Source organism: Lipotes vexillifer, unplaced genomic scaffold, assembly GCF_000442215.2.
Source record: "Lipotes vexillifer unplaced genomic scaffold, Lipotes_vexillifer_v1.1 scaffold174, whole genome shotgun sequence".
NCBI classification, from domain to species: domain Eukaryota; kingdom Metazoa; phylum Chordata; class Mammalia; order Artiodactyla; family Lipotidae; genus Lipotes; species Lipotes vexillifer.
In genome coordinates this window covers 714,269-730,445 of record NW_006785255.1, presented here as the reverse complement: position 1 = coordinate 730,445, position 16,177 = coordinate 714,269, and positions in this window count along the sequence as shown.

Below are 16,177 nucleotides of genomic sequence, written 5' to 3'. Positions count from 1 at the left end.
ATGAGGTTTTACCCAATGGCAAATAACAGAATACCAGTAAATGAAAATAAACACCTTACAGAACTTTCTCTTTTGCCCTTTTAACTTTCTAGTATGTCTCTTAATTTATATTCTGTTTCACTTTCTTCAAATATTTTCAGTTGCAATGTTTTAAAATCTCTCATTTTTGTTTTCTCACCCATTTCCAAATCCTTCTTGCTAAGTTATTTTTCTGCTTTTTTCATGAATCTTTTTTTGCCTGTTATAAAAAATTATGTGACATTGAGCAAGAATCGTAACATGCTGGAACCTGGTGTGGTGGATATGGCAAACTTGTACTTAGCATCCATTCCATCTTCTCCCTAGATGTGAAAGAAGTTTTCAAAGACTTGAAAGTTAAATACTGTACTTCTTCTCATATAGGCTTCTGGATGCAAATTTCCATCTATTAGAGACACTTGCCCAACGCTAAATGAGGTGTGTTTTTTTTTCTGTTATTTCAGCTGTCATTACTAATTAGGACATTCATGGAAAACTTGGGTGGAACTGCAACAGTGTTGCAGTGTCCAGTGCTTTAGCCTCATCTCTGGGTATCTTTAGGGTCTCTGATCAAAGCCAGAGCTATATGTTCTTAAATTGAACATATCTTGTGGCAGCCTCTGTATTAGCCTCTTTACACCTCAGTTTCCTATTTTAAACTGAGGGGATAGAAAGATGAAAAGTCATCTGTTTTGAATTATTTTTAACTATAAAACTATTTTTTCAAATGAAATCTTATACAGAGGTCCAATATATAAAACAGATTAAAATGGAGCCAATGAATCTAAAAAGAATGAATAGTGTGGACTCCTACCTACTCTTCAATAAACTTCAGGCAACTTGTGGAACCTATAGAAGTTTAGTTTGAATATCACTGGGTAAATCTAAGGCAGAAGTTTTTAATCAGCTGTACTTTGGAATCAAATGAAGAGCTTTGCTTTGATTAGTCTTATTTCTAATACTGATGTCCTGGTCTCTTTCCCAGAAAGTCAGCTATTGAGAACAGGCAGGTATATTCTTTTAAGAAACTCTCCAGTGACTAATGGGATTGGAAATAATGTCTCTGGATAGAGTTTTCCTGATTCTGAGTGATTGTCTTTTCACTGATTTTCATTAAGGCAAGTCTCTCATCTCCATCTGGGTCCTTATTTTGTTTCCTCCACCTACAACATCTCCAAAAGTCCTTGTATTTCCCCAAATTCTTATATTCCATTATACCTCTATTCTTTGTTACCTAGCTTATCCCAAGCCAGCATCATCTTTCAAAACAAAACACTGTTTCTTAGGCTTTATTATGAGCTTGTTGTTCTTCATACAAATACATAGAATAATTATTTAATTATTAGAAGATGAGCCTTCGAGTCAGGGTTGAGTTATTTTATATCTCTTCCCCATATTAACTTTAAAGCTTACTAACTCTTTGGACAAGTTAGGGAAAAGTGATAGTATTACTACATAAAATTATCATAATAATTTGGTAGGGTGAGGCCTACAAATTGTTTTCATGGTGACTAGCACATGGAAAGTGCTCAGTTTGTTAACAGTGGTTCCCATAATAAATGCTCCAATCAAAAGACAAAGGGTGAGACAAAGGGCGTCTGATTGGAATAAAAAAAACAAGACCCAGGCTTCCCTTGTGGCGCAGTGGTTGAGAGTCCACCTGCCAATGCAGGGGACAGGGGTTCATGCCCCGGTCCAGGAAGATCCCACATGCCGCGGAGCAGCTGGGCCGGTGAGCCACAGCCACTGAGCCTGCGTGTCCGGAGCCTGTGCTCCATGACAGGAGAGACCACAACAGTGAGAGGCCCGCATACCACAAAACAAACAAACAAACAAACAAAAAAACAAGACCCTCTTCAGGCTGCATAAAAGCGACTCACTTCAGAGCTAAAGACACACACACACCAAAAGTGTAGAGATAGAAAGGATATTTTATCCAAACAGAAATAACAAGAAAGCAGGGGTAACAATACTGACATCAGACAAAGTGGACTTTAAAACAAAGGCTGTAACAAAAGACAAAGAAAGGCATTATATAACTATAAAGGAATCAATACCAGAAGAGGATATTACACTCATTAACATGTATGTACCCAATACAGGAGTGCATAAATATATAAAGCAAATATTAATAGACATAAAGGGAAAAATTGAAAATAATACCAAAATAAAAGGGGACTTTTTTTTTGCGGTATGTGGGCCCCTCACCACTGCAGCCCCTCCCGCCATGGAGCACAGGCCCTGGACGCACAGGCCAAGCAGCCATGGCTTACGGGCCCAGCCACTCCATGGCATGTGGAATCCTCCCAGACCGGGGCACGAACCTGCGTCCCCTGCATTGGCAGGCAGACCCCCAACCACTGTGCCACCAGGGAAGCCCAAAAGAGGACTTTAACACCCCATTTACATTAATAGACAGATCATCCAGATAGGAAATCAATAAGGCACAAGTGGCCTTAAATAACACAAGAGAACAGATGGACTTACTAGATAGCTACAAGACATTCAATCCAAAAACAGCAGAATACATTCTTTTCAAGGACACGTGGAACACTCTCGAGGATAGATCACATCATGGGCCACAAAACATGTCTCAGCAAATTAAAAAGGATTAAAATTATATCAAGCATTTTTCCAACCAGAACTGTATGAAACTAGAAATTAATTACAGAATGAAAAATGGGAAAAGAATAAACGTGGAAACTAAACAGCATGTTATCAAAAAAAAATGGATCAATGAAGAAATAAAAGACAAAATCAGAAAATATGTCAAAACTAACTCCAAAATCTATGACATTCACAAAATAACAGATCTAAGAGGGAAGTTTATAGCAATACAGGTCTTCATCAAGAAATAAGGAACTCTCAAAAAAAAAAAAAAAAAAGAAAGAAAGAAGAAATCTCAAACAAGCTAACCTACCACCTAAAGAAATTAGAAAAATAACAAACAAGCTCAAAGTAAGAAGAAGAAAGGAAATAATGAAGACCAGAGAGTAAATAAATGAACTAGAGACCAAAAAGGCAGTAGAATAGATCAAAGAAAACAAGAGCTGGTTTTTTGAAAGGATAAAAAAAAATTAATAGATATTTAGCTAGGCTCATTAAGAAGAAAAGAGAGGACCCAAATAAACAAAATAAAAAATGAAAGAGGAGAAATAACAACCAATACCACAGAGATACAAAAAACGTGAGAATAATATGAACAGTTATATACCAACAAATTAGGCAACCTAGAAGAAATGAGGAAATTTCTAGAAACATACAACCTACTAAGACTGAATCAAGAAGCAGCAGACAATCTTAACAGACCAATTACTAGAATTGAAACTGAATTTTTAATAAGAAAATTCCCACCAAACACTCTTCCACTATTTGTAGGAATGTAAATTGATACATCCACTATGGAGAATGTATGGATGTTTCTTAAAAAGCTAAAAGTAGGACTATGACCCGGAAACTCCACTACTGGGCATATACCCTAAGAAAACCATAATTCAAAAAGAGTCATGTACCACAATGTTCATTGCAGCACTATTTACAATAGCCAGGACATGGAAGCAACCTAAGTGTCCGTCAACAGATGAATGGATAAAGAAGATGTGGTCATATATACAATGAAATATTACTCAGCCATGAAAAGAAACGAAATTGAGTTATCTGTAGTGAGGTGGATGGATCTAGAGTCTGTCATACAGAGTGAAGTAAGTCAGAAAGAGAAAAACAAATACCATATGCTAGCACATATATATGGAATCTAAAAAAAATACTTCTGATGAACCTAGGGGCAGGACAGGAATAAAGATGCAGACATAGAGAATGGACCTGAAGACACGGGGATGGGGAAGGGTAAGCTGGGATGAAGTGAGAGAGTAACATTGACATATATACACATATATACCAAATGTAAAATAGATAGCTAGTGAGAAGCAGCCGCATAACACAGGGAAATCTGCTCAGTGCTTTGTGACCATCTAGAGGGGTGGGACAGGGAGAGTGGGAGGGAGATGCAAGAGGGAGGGGATATGGGGATATATGTATACATATAGCTGATTCACTTTGTTATACAGCAGAAAGTAACACAACATTGTAAATCAATTATACTCCAATAAAGATGTAAAAAAAAAAAAAAAATTCCCACCAAAAAAGTCCAGGACTAGATGGCTTCACAGGGAAATTCTACCAAACATATAAAGGAGAAAAAATACATATCCTTCTCAAACTATTCAAAAAATTGAAGAGGACAGATCACTCCTAAATTCATTCTATCATGCCCCATTACTCTAACACCAAAACGAAGACACTTAAAGAAAAAATTACAGGTCAATATCTTTTACTGAAACATCTTCAACAAAATGTTAGCAAAACAAATATAAAACATACACCATGATCAAGTTGGACATATTCCAGGGATGCAACAATGTTTTAATATTCACAAGTCAATCAATGTGATACACCACATTAACAAAAGGAAGGATAAAAATCACATGATTATTTCAATAGATGCAGAAAAAGCATTTGAAAAAATTCCACATCAATTCATGGTAAAAACTCTCATTGAAGTGGGTGTAGAGGGAACATATCTCAACATAATAAAGGCCATTAATGACAAACACACAGCTAACATCATACTCAGCGGTGAAAAGCTGAAAGTCTTTCCACTAAATTCAGGAAGAAGAAAAGAATGCCCACTTTTGCCACTTCTATTCAATATAGTATTGAAAATCGTAACTGTAGCAATCACACAAGAAAAAGAAATAAAAGGCATTCAAATTGGAAAGGAAGAAGTAAAACTGTCTCTATTTGCAGATGACATGATACTCCTAAGGTATCCACCACAAAAACTATTAGAACTAGTAAATGAATTCAGCAGTATTGCAGGATATAAGACTAATAAACAGAAATCTGTTGCTTTTCTATACACTAATAATGAACTAACAGAAAGAGAAAGTAAAAAAGAAATCCTGTTTAAAACCACATCAAAGAATAAAATGTCTATGAATAAACTTAACTAAGGAAGTGAAAGACCTATACTTTGAAAACTATAAAACATTGATGAAAGAAATTGAAGTTAATACAAAGAAATAGAAAGTTAACCTATGCTCTTGAATTGAAGAATTAGTATTGTTAAAATTGCCATACTACCCAAAAAAAGTTACACGTTTAGTGCCATCCCTGTAAAAATACCCATAACATTTTTCACAAACTTGAACAAATAATCCTAAAATTCATATGGAACCACAAAGACCCCAAATTGCCAAGAAATCTTGAAAAAAAAAGAACAAAGCTGGAGGTATCACCCTCCTAGGATTCAGACTACACCACAAAGCTACAGTTCTAAAAACATTATGGTACTGGTACACATAGCTCAGTGGAAGACAATATAGAACCAGAAATGAACCCTCACACCTACAGTCAATTAATCTACAACAGAGGAGGCAACAATATACAATGGAGAAAAGACAGTCACTTCAATTAGTGGTGCTAGGAAAACAGGACAGCTACTTGTAAAAGAATGAGATTAGAATATTCTTCACACTGTATACAAAAATAAAGTGGATTAAAGACATATGTGTAAGACCTTAAACCATAAATCTCCTAGAAGAGGACACAGGCAGAACATTCTTTGACATACACTGTAACGATACCTTTGATCTGTCTCCTAAGGCAAAAAGAAATAAGAGCAAAAATGAATAAATGGGACCTAATTAAACTCAAAATTGTTTGCACAGCAACAAAAACCATCAACAAAATGAAAAGACAACCTGTGGAATGGGAGAAAATATTTACAAATGATATAACAAACAAGGTCATATAAAGATAAATATATAAACAGCTCATATAACTCAATATCAAAAAAAACAACTCCAATCAAAAAAAGGGCAGAAGATCTAAAGAGATACTTAAAAAAAAAAACTACACATGGCTATCAGACACATGAAAAGATGCTCAACATTGCTAATTATATCACGAAAAATGAATCAAAACAACAATGAGATACCACCTCACATCTATCAGAATGGCTATCATCAAAAAGTCTAAAAATAAAAAATGTTGGCGAGGATATGGAGGAAAGGGAATCCCTGTACACCACTGGAGGAAATGTAAATTGGTGAAGCCACTGTTGAAAACAATATGGAGATTCCTCAAAAATCTAAAAATTGAAATACCATATGATCCAGCAATTCCAATCCTAGGTATATATCCAGAAAAAATGAAACCACTACTTCAAAAAGACACATACACCCTAAAGCTCATAGCACTATTTACAATAATCAAGATATGGAAACAAGCCAAATATCCATCAACAGGTGAATAAATAAGATGTGGTATGGAATATTACTCAGCCATAAAATAGAATGAAATACTGCCATTTGCAGCAGCATGGATAGACCTAGAAAATATTGTGCTAAGTGAAAAAGAGTCAGACAGAGAATAACAAATACCTTATGATTTCACTTGTATGTGGAATCCAAAAATTAAAACAAATATACATAACAAAACAGAAAGATATACCAAACAAACTTGTGGTTACCACTGGGATTAGGAAAGGGGAGAAAGATAGGGGTATGGGATTGAGATATAAACTACTATATATAAAATAAATAAGCAACAAAGATATACAAGACAGTACAGGGAATTATAGCCATTATCTTGTAATAACTTTTAATAGATTATAATCTGTAAAAATAACGAATCACTATGATGTACAACTGAAACTAATATTATAAATCAACTATAAATCAATTAAAAAAACTATTACAGTTACCAAATATGTCAATAAACGTATTCAGTTTTCTTTCTTCATATAATTTAATAACTGAAGTTTTTAAAATTTTATTTATTTATTTTTATACAGCAGGTTCTTATTAGTTATCAGTTTTATACATATAATGGATATATGTCAATCCCAATCTCCCAATTCATCCCACCACAATAACTCTGAATTTTGAACCATATAACAAAGTGTGGATGATTTCTTCATTTAGCCTAGTCAACAAAATTTATTAAGTACCTGTTATGTAATGTGAAAGGAACTCAATAGTCATTCTCTCCTTAAATATCCCAAGTATACGTGATCAAAGGTTCTATCAGCTGAAACTGAGAAATATCCATTAGGATGGAGGAAACATTCATTTTGAGGGATGCATCTAGTGTAATAGAATATGTGTTTGACCTACACAGTATCTCCACATATTTATTTTTTAGGCAACCAATAAGAATGTTTTTATTATTTTTATGTTTTATTTTTTTTGAAATATAGTTGACAGCCACATATTTTTAATTAAAGTATAATTGACTTACAATATTATATTAGTTTCAGGTGTACAACATAGGGATTTGGTAGTTTCATACGACAAGGGCAATAAGAACATATGTATCAATAATTACCTTAAATGTAAATGCATTAAATGCTCTGACCAAAAGACACAGACTGGTTGAATGGATACAAAAACAAGACTCATAAATATGCTATCTACAAGAGACCCACTTCAGACCTAGGGACAAATACAGTCTGAAAGTGAGGGGATGGATAAAGGTATTCCATGAAAATGGAAATCAAAAGAAAGCTGGAGTAGTAATATTCATATCAGCAAAAACAGGCTTTAAAATAAAGACTGTTATGAGAGACAAGGAAGGACACTACATAATGATCAAGGGATCAATCCAAGAAGAAGACATAGCAATTGTATATATATATATGCACCCAACATAGGAGCACCTCATGATATGAGGCAACTGCTGATGACCATAAAAGGGGAAATTGATGGTAACACAATAGTGGGGGACTTTAACACCCCACTTACATCAATGGACAGATCATCATGACAGAAAATTAATAAGGAAACACAAGCCTTAAATGACACTTTAGACCAAATAGACTTAATTTATATTTATAGGTCATTACATCTGAAAGCAGCAGAACACACTTTCTTCTCAAGTGCACACAGAACATTCTCCATGGTAGATCATATCATGTATCACAAATCAAACCTCAGTAAATTTAAGAAAATTAAAATTATACCAAGCATTTTTTCCAACCACTGTGCTATGAGATTACAAATCAATTACAGGAAAATAAATGTAAAAGACACAAACACATGGAAGCTAAACAATATGTTATTAAATGACAAATGGATAACTGAACAAATCAAAGAGCAAATCAAAAAATGCCTAGAGACAAATGACAGTGAAAACACAGAGATCCAGAACCTATGGAATGCAGCAAAAGAAGTTCTAAGAGGGAAGTTTATAGCAATACAATCTCACCTCAAGAAACAAGAAAAATCACAAATAAACAAACTGACCTTACACCTAAAACAGCTAGAGAAAGAAAAAAAGAAAAAAAACTTTGTAGAAGGAAAGAAATCATAAAACTCAGAGCAGAAATAAGTGAAATAGAGATGAAGAAAACAATAGCAAAGATCAATGAAACTAAAAGCTGGTTCTTTGAGGATATTACCTAAATTGTTGAAACTTTACCCAAACTCATCAAGAAGAAAAGGAAAGGGTCCAAATCAATAAGATTAGAAATGAAAAAGAAGTTGCAACAGGCACCACAGAAATACAAAGGATCATAAGAGACTAATACAAGCAACTATACATGAATAAAATCAATAACCTGGAAGAAATGGACAAATTCTTAGAAAGGTACAACATTCCAAGACTGAAGCAGGCAGAAATAGAAAATATGAACAAACTAATCATAAGTACTGAAATTGAAACTGTGATTAAAAATATTCCAGCAAACAAAAGTCCAGGAGCAGATGGCTTCACAGGCGAATTCTATCAAACATTTAGAGAAGAGTTAATCCTTATCCTTCTGAAACTTTTCCAAAACATTGCAGAGGAAGGAACACACCCAAACTTATTCTACGAGGCCACCATCACCCTGAAACAAAAACCAGACAAAGATATCACACAAAAAAGGAAACTACAGCCCAATATCACTGATGAACATAGATGCAAAATCATAAACAAAATACTAGGAAACCGAATCCAACAACACATTAAAAGGATCAAACATCATGATCAAGTGGGATTTATCCCAGGCATGCAAGGATGTTTCAATATCCACAAATCAATCACTGTGACACACCACATCAAGAAATTGAAGAATAAAAACTATATAATCATTGCAATAGATGCAGAAAAAGTTTTTGACAAAATTCAACACCCAGTTATGATTAAAAACTCTCCAGAAACTGGGTATAGAGGGAACTTCCCTCAAACATAATAAAGGCCATATACGACAAACCCACAGCAAACATCATTCTCAGTGGTGAAAAACAGAAAGCATTTTCTCTAAGATCAGGAAGAAGACAAGGATGTCCACTCTTGCCACTCTTATTCAAAATATTTTAGGAAGTCCTAGAAATGGCAATCAGAAAAGAAAAAGAAATAAAAGGAATCCAAACTGGTAAAGAAGAAGTAAAACTGTCACTGTTTGCAGATGATATGATACTATACATAGGAAAACCTGAAGATGCTACCAGAAAACTACTAGAGCTCATCAATGAATTTGGTGAGCAGGATACTCAGGGTACTGCAGGATACAAAATTAATACACAGAAATCTCTCACATTCCTATACACTAACAAAGAAGGATCAGAAAGAGAAATCAAGGAAACAATCACATTTAAAATCACATCTAAAAGAATAAAATACCTAGGAATACCTTGCTAAGAAGGCAAAAGACCTACACTCAAACAAGAACCTACACTTTAACAAGAACTAAGGAACAAACAAATAATGATGAGCAACACAATAAATGAAATGAAAAATTCTCTAGAAAGAATCAATAGCAGGACAACTGAGTCACAAGGAAGGATTAGTGACCTGGAAGATAAAATAGTGGAAATAACTAACACAGAGCAGAAAAAGGAAAAAAGAATGAAAAGAATTGAGGACAGTCTCAGAGACCCCTGGGGCAAAATTAAATGCACCAACATTTGAATTATAGGGGTCCAGGAAGAAGAAGTGAAAAAGAAAGGGATGGAGAAAATATTGGAAGAGATTATAGTTGAAAAATTCCCTAATATGGGAAAGGAAATAGTCAATCAAGTGCAGGAAGGACAGAGTGTCCCATACAGGATAAATCCAAGGAGAAACACACCAATACACATATTAATGAAACTATCAAAAATTAAATACAAATAAAAAATATAAAAGCAGCAAGGGAAAAACAACAAATAACATAAAAGGGAATGCCCAAAAGGTTAGCAGCTGATCTTTCAGCAGAAACTCTGCAAGCCAGAAGGGACTGGCAGGACATATTTAAAATGATGAAAGGGAAAAACCTACAACCAGGATTACTCTACGCAACAAGGGTCTCATTCACATTCGACAGAGAAATTAAAACCTTTACAGATAAGAAAAACCTAAGAGAACTCAGAACCAGCAAACCAGCATTACAACAAATGCTAAAGGAACTTCTCTAGGCAGGAAACAGAAAAGAAGGAAAAGACCTACAATAACAAACCCAGAACAATTAAGAAAATGGTAATAGGAACATACATATCGATAATTACCTTTAATGTAAATAGATTAAATGCTCCATCCAAAAGACATAGACTGGACAAATGGATACAAACACAAGACCCTTAGATATGCTGTCTACAACAGACTCACTTCAGAAGTAGGGACACATATGACTAAAAGTGAGGGGATGGAAAAAGATATTCCATGCAGATGGAAATCAAAAGAAAGCTGGAGCAGCATTTCTCATATCAGAAAAAATAGATGTTAAAATAAAGACTGTTACAAGAGACAAAGAAGGACACTACATAATGATCAAGGGATCACTCAAAGAAGATATAACAATTGTAAATATTTATGCACCCAATAAAGGAGCACCTCAATACATAAAGCAAATGCTAACAGCCATAAAACAGGAAATTGACAGTAACACAATCATAGAAGGGGACTTTAACACCCCACTTTCACCATTGGACAGATGACCCAAAATGAAAATAAATAAGAAACACAAGGTTTAAATGATACATTAAACAAGATGGACTTAATTGATATTTATAGGACATTCCAACCGAAAACAACAGAATACACTTTCTTCTCAAGTGCTCATGGAACATTCTCCAGAATAGATCATATCTTGGGTCACAAATCAAGCCTTGGTAAATTTAAGAAAATTGAAATTGTATCAAGTATCTTCTCAGACCACAATGCTATGAGACTAGATATCAATTACAGGAAAAAAATCTGTAAAAAATAAAAACACATGGAGGTCAAACAATACACTACTAAATAACCAAGAGATCACTGAAGAAATCAAAGGGGAAATCAAAAAATACCTGGAAACAAATGACAATGAAAACACAATGACCCAAAACCTATAGGATGCAGCAAAAACAGTTCTAAGAGGGAAGTTTATAGAAACACATTCATACCTCAAGAAATAAGAAACATCTCAAATAAACAAGCTATCCCTATACCTAAAGCAGTTAGAGAAAGAACAACAACAACAAAAACCAATTAGCAGAAGGAAAGAAATCAAAAAGATTAGATCCAAAATAAATGAAAAAGAAATGAAGGAAGTGATAGCAAAGATCAATAACATTAAAATCTGGTTCTTTGAGAAGATAAACAAAATTGATAAACCATTAGCAAGACTCATCAAGAAAAAAGGGAGAAGACTCAAATCAATAGAATTAGAAATGAAAAAGGAGAAATAACAGCTGACATAGCAGAAATACAATACAAAATATCACTGATGAACATAGATGCAAAATCCTCAACAAAATACTAGCAAACAGAATCCAACAGCACATTAAAGGGATCATACACCATGATCAAGTGGGGTTTATCCCATGAATGCAAGGATTCTTCAATATATGCAAATCAATCAATGTGATAAACCATATTAACCAATTGAAGGATAAAAACTATATGACCATCTCAGTAGATGCAGAAAAAGATTTTGACAAAATTCAATGCCCTTTTATGATAAAAACCCTCCAGAATGTATGCATAGGGGGAACCTACCTCAACATAATAAAGGCCACATTTGACAAATCCACAGGCAACATTGTTCTCAATGGTGAAAAAATGAAACCATTTCCCCTAAGATCAGGAAAAAGACAAGTTTGCCCAATCTCACCACTATTATTCAACATAGTTTTGGAAGTTGTAGCTATGGCAATCAGAGGAGAAAAAGAAATAAAGTAATGCAAATTGGCAGAGAAGAAGTAAAACTGTCACTTTTTGCAGATGACATATACTATTCATAGAGAATCCTCAAGATGCTACCAGAAAACTACTAGGACTAATCAAGGAATTTGGTAAAGTAGCAGGTTACAAAATTAATTCACAGAAATCTCTTGGATTCCTATACACTAACAACAAAAAATCAGGAAAGGAATAAGGAAACACTGCCATTTACCATTGCAATATAAAGAATAAAATACCTAGGAATAAACTTACCTAAGTAGACAAAAGACCTACATGCAGAAAATTATAAAACATGATGAAAGAAATTAAAGTTGATACGAACATTTGGAGAGATATACCATGCTTTTGGATTGGAGGAATCAACATTGTGAAAATGACTATACTACTAAAAGCAATCTACAGATTCAATGCAATCCTTATCAAACTACCAATGGCATTTTTCACAGAACTAGAACAAAAAATTTCATAATTTGTATGGAAACACAAAAGACCCCAAATAGTCAAAGCAATCTTGAGAAAGAAAACTGAGCTGGAAGAGTCAAGCTCTGTGACTTCAGAATATACTGCAAAGCTACAGTAATCAAGACAGTATGGTACTGGCACAAAAACAGAAATATAGATTAATGGAACAGGATAGATAGCCCAGAGATAAACCCACGCACAAATGGTCACTTTATTTTTGATAAAAGAGGCAAGAATATACAATGGAGAAAAGACATCCTCTTCAACAAGTGGTGCTGGGAAAACTGGACAGCTACATGTAAAAGAATGAAATTAGAACACTTCCTAACACCATACCCAAAAATAAACTCAAAATGGATTAAAGACCTCAGTGTAAGGCCAGACACTATAACACTCTTATAGGACAACATAGGCAGAACACTCTATGACATAAGTCACAGCAAGATACTTTATGACCCACCTCCTATAGAAATGGAAATAAAAACAAAAATAAACAAATGGGACCTAATGAAACTTAAAAGCTTGTACAGCAAGGAAAACCATAAATAAGATGAAAAGACAGCCCACAGAATGGGAGAAAATATTTGCAAATGAAGCAACTGACAAAAGATTAATCTCCAAAATATACAAGCAGTTCATGCAGCTCAATATTAAAAGAACAAAAAACCCAATCCTAAATGGGCAAAAGACCTAAATAGACGTTTCTCCAAAGAAGACATACAGATTGCCAACAAACACATGAAAGGATGCTCAACATCACTAATCATTAGAGAAATGCAAATCAAAACTACAATGAAGTATCACCTCACACTGGTCAGAATGGCCATCATCAAAATATCTACAAACAATAAATGCTGGTGAGGGTGTGGAGAAAAGGGAACCCTCTTGCATTGTTGGTGGGAATGTAACTTGATACAGCCACTATGGAGAACAGTATGGAGGTTTATTAAAAAACTAAAAATAGGGCTTCCCTGGTGGCGCAGTGGTTGAGAGTCTGCCTGCCGATGCAGGGGACACAGGTTCGTGTCCCGGTTTGGGAAGATCCCACATGCCGCGGAGCAGCTAGACCCATGAGTCATATCCGCTGAGCCTGCATGTCTGGAGCCTGTGCTCCACAATGGGAGAGGCCACACACAACAGTGAGAAGCCTGCGTACTGCAAAAAAAAAAAAAAAAAAAAAAAACCTAAAAATAGAACTACCATATGACCCAGCAATCCCACTACTGGGCATATACTCAGAAAACCATAATTCAAAAATTGACATGTACTGCAGTGCTCATTGCAGCACTATTTACAATAGCCAGGACATGAAGTGTCCATTGACAAACACTATGGATAAAGAATCTAAAATAGAGTGGATATATGTAAATGTATAATCAATTCACTTTGCTGTACATCTGAAACCAACACAACATTGTAAATCAATGATACTCCAATAAAAAATTTAAAATAAAATTATAGTATTATTTTTTAGCTGTATTAAAATTTTTGCTCTAACAATTTGTCCAGTTAATTCTACTCTATTTACATATTTCCTCAGACAATTCCACTCTGTTATCATTGTACAATAGTGAAATTTTTCAATATTGAAGTCATCTTTAAAATATTATATGAAACTGTTACCATATAGTATTTATTTTTAATAACAACATTCATGATTTTTATCAGCTTTATTGAGGTATAACTGACAAAATTGTTTATATTTAAAGTACAAAACATGAGGAATGGATATATATATATATATATATATATATATATATATATATATACACATTGTTAAATGATTGCCACAATCATGGTAATTAACACATCTGTCACCTCACATACTTATTTGTGTGTGTGTTGAAAAATTTTGATATCAACTCTTAGCCAATTTCAAGCATACAATACAGTATTACTAACTATGGTCACCATGCTGTGTATTTGATCCCCACAACTTATTCATCTTATAATTGAAGGCTTGTACCCACCATTCTACTCTCTATTTCTAAGAGTTCTTTTTATATATTCTATATTTCACACGTAAATACAATCATTCAGTAATTGTTTTTGTGTCTGGCTTATTTACTTAGTATAACATCCTCCATGGTCATTTTGTCACAAATAGCAGGATGTCCTTCTTTCTCATGGCTGAATAATATTCCATTTGTGTGTGTGTGTGTGTGTGTGTGTGTGTGTGTGTGTGTGTATGTTATCTTCTTTATCCTGGACAATTAGGTTGTTTCCATATCTTGGCTTTTCTGAACAATGCTGCAGTGGACTTGGGAGTGCAGATATTTCTTTGAGACACTGATTTTTTTCCTACAGATATATATTCAGAAGTGGCATTGCTGGATCATCTGGTAGTTCTATTTAAAATTTTTTTAGGAACCTCCATCATGTTTTCCATAGTGGCACTACCAACTAACTTCCCAATAATGAACAAGGGTTTCCTTTTCTCTACATCATTAAGAACACTTGTTATTCCTTGCCTTTTTTTAAATTTTTTTATTTTTTTTATTTTTTATTTTTATGCGGTACGTGGGCCTCTCACTGTTGGGGCCTCTCCCGCTGCAGAGCACAGGCTCCGGACGCACAGGCTCAGCGGCCATGGCTCACGGGCCCAGCCGCTCCACGGCACGTGGGATCTTCCTGGACTGGGGCACGAACCCGTGTACCCTGCATCGGCAGGCAGACTCTAAACCACTGCACCACCAGGGAAGCCCCCTTGCCTTTTTTTTTAAATAAAAGCCATCCTAACAGTGTGAGATGATATATCTTATTGTTGTTTTGACTTGCATTTCCTTGATAATTAGTGATGTTGAGCATCTTTTTGTGTACCTGTTGGCCATTGTATGTCTTCTATTGAGACATACCAAAAAGTGTATTAAATTTTTTTAATATTAATTAAAAATTTAAAAATATATTTATAAATTAAAATGTGTATGAGACAGGCTGGGATCTGGGACCTGGGACCATTTGCTGCAAAGCTTGCAACTGGACAATGTCTCCTAAAGCAACAAAATACCAGGAAAGTATATGGGACTGAAAATAGCTGCAGGCATGTGCAGTTGGGGTGAATTATGGACAGCAAGATACAAAAAGACCAGAAATCCAACTGCCACTTCTGAAGAGACAGGAGCAAAATTAGAGTGTTGGGAGTAAAAGCAGGGTACTGCCCATGAACCCTGCACACAGCCTCATCAATGGGATGGCCAAACCAGCTAAGCCACCCCTATGGCCTGACCCCTGGACCTGCCCTTACCCTCTCCCCATATAAGGAACCAACTCCCACACACACACCTTGGGGAGTGAGCAAGGGAACGTGTTACTTGTTTTCGTCCCCTCCTGCTGCAGCAGGAACCCCAGTAAATCTTTGCCTGAATTTCTTGTCTGGCCTCTTATTAATTTCTGTTGATTAAGGAAGGCCAAGAACTCTGGTCAGTAACAGACTTTGTGGCCTCAACATGCGGCATTTGTCTCCTTCCTTGGAGAGGATCTGGGTACCTCTGGGACCGTTGAATGAGGCTTC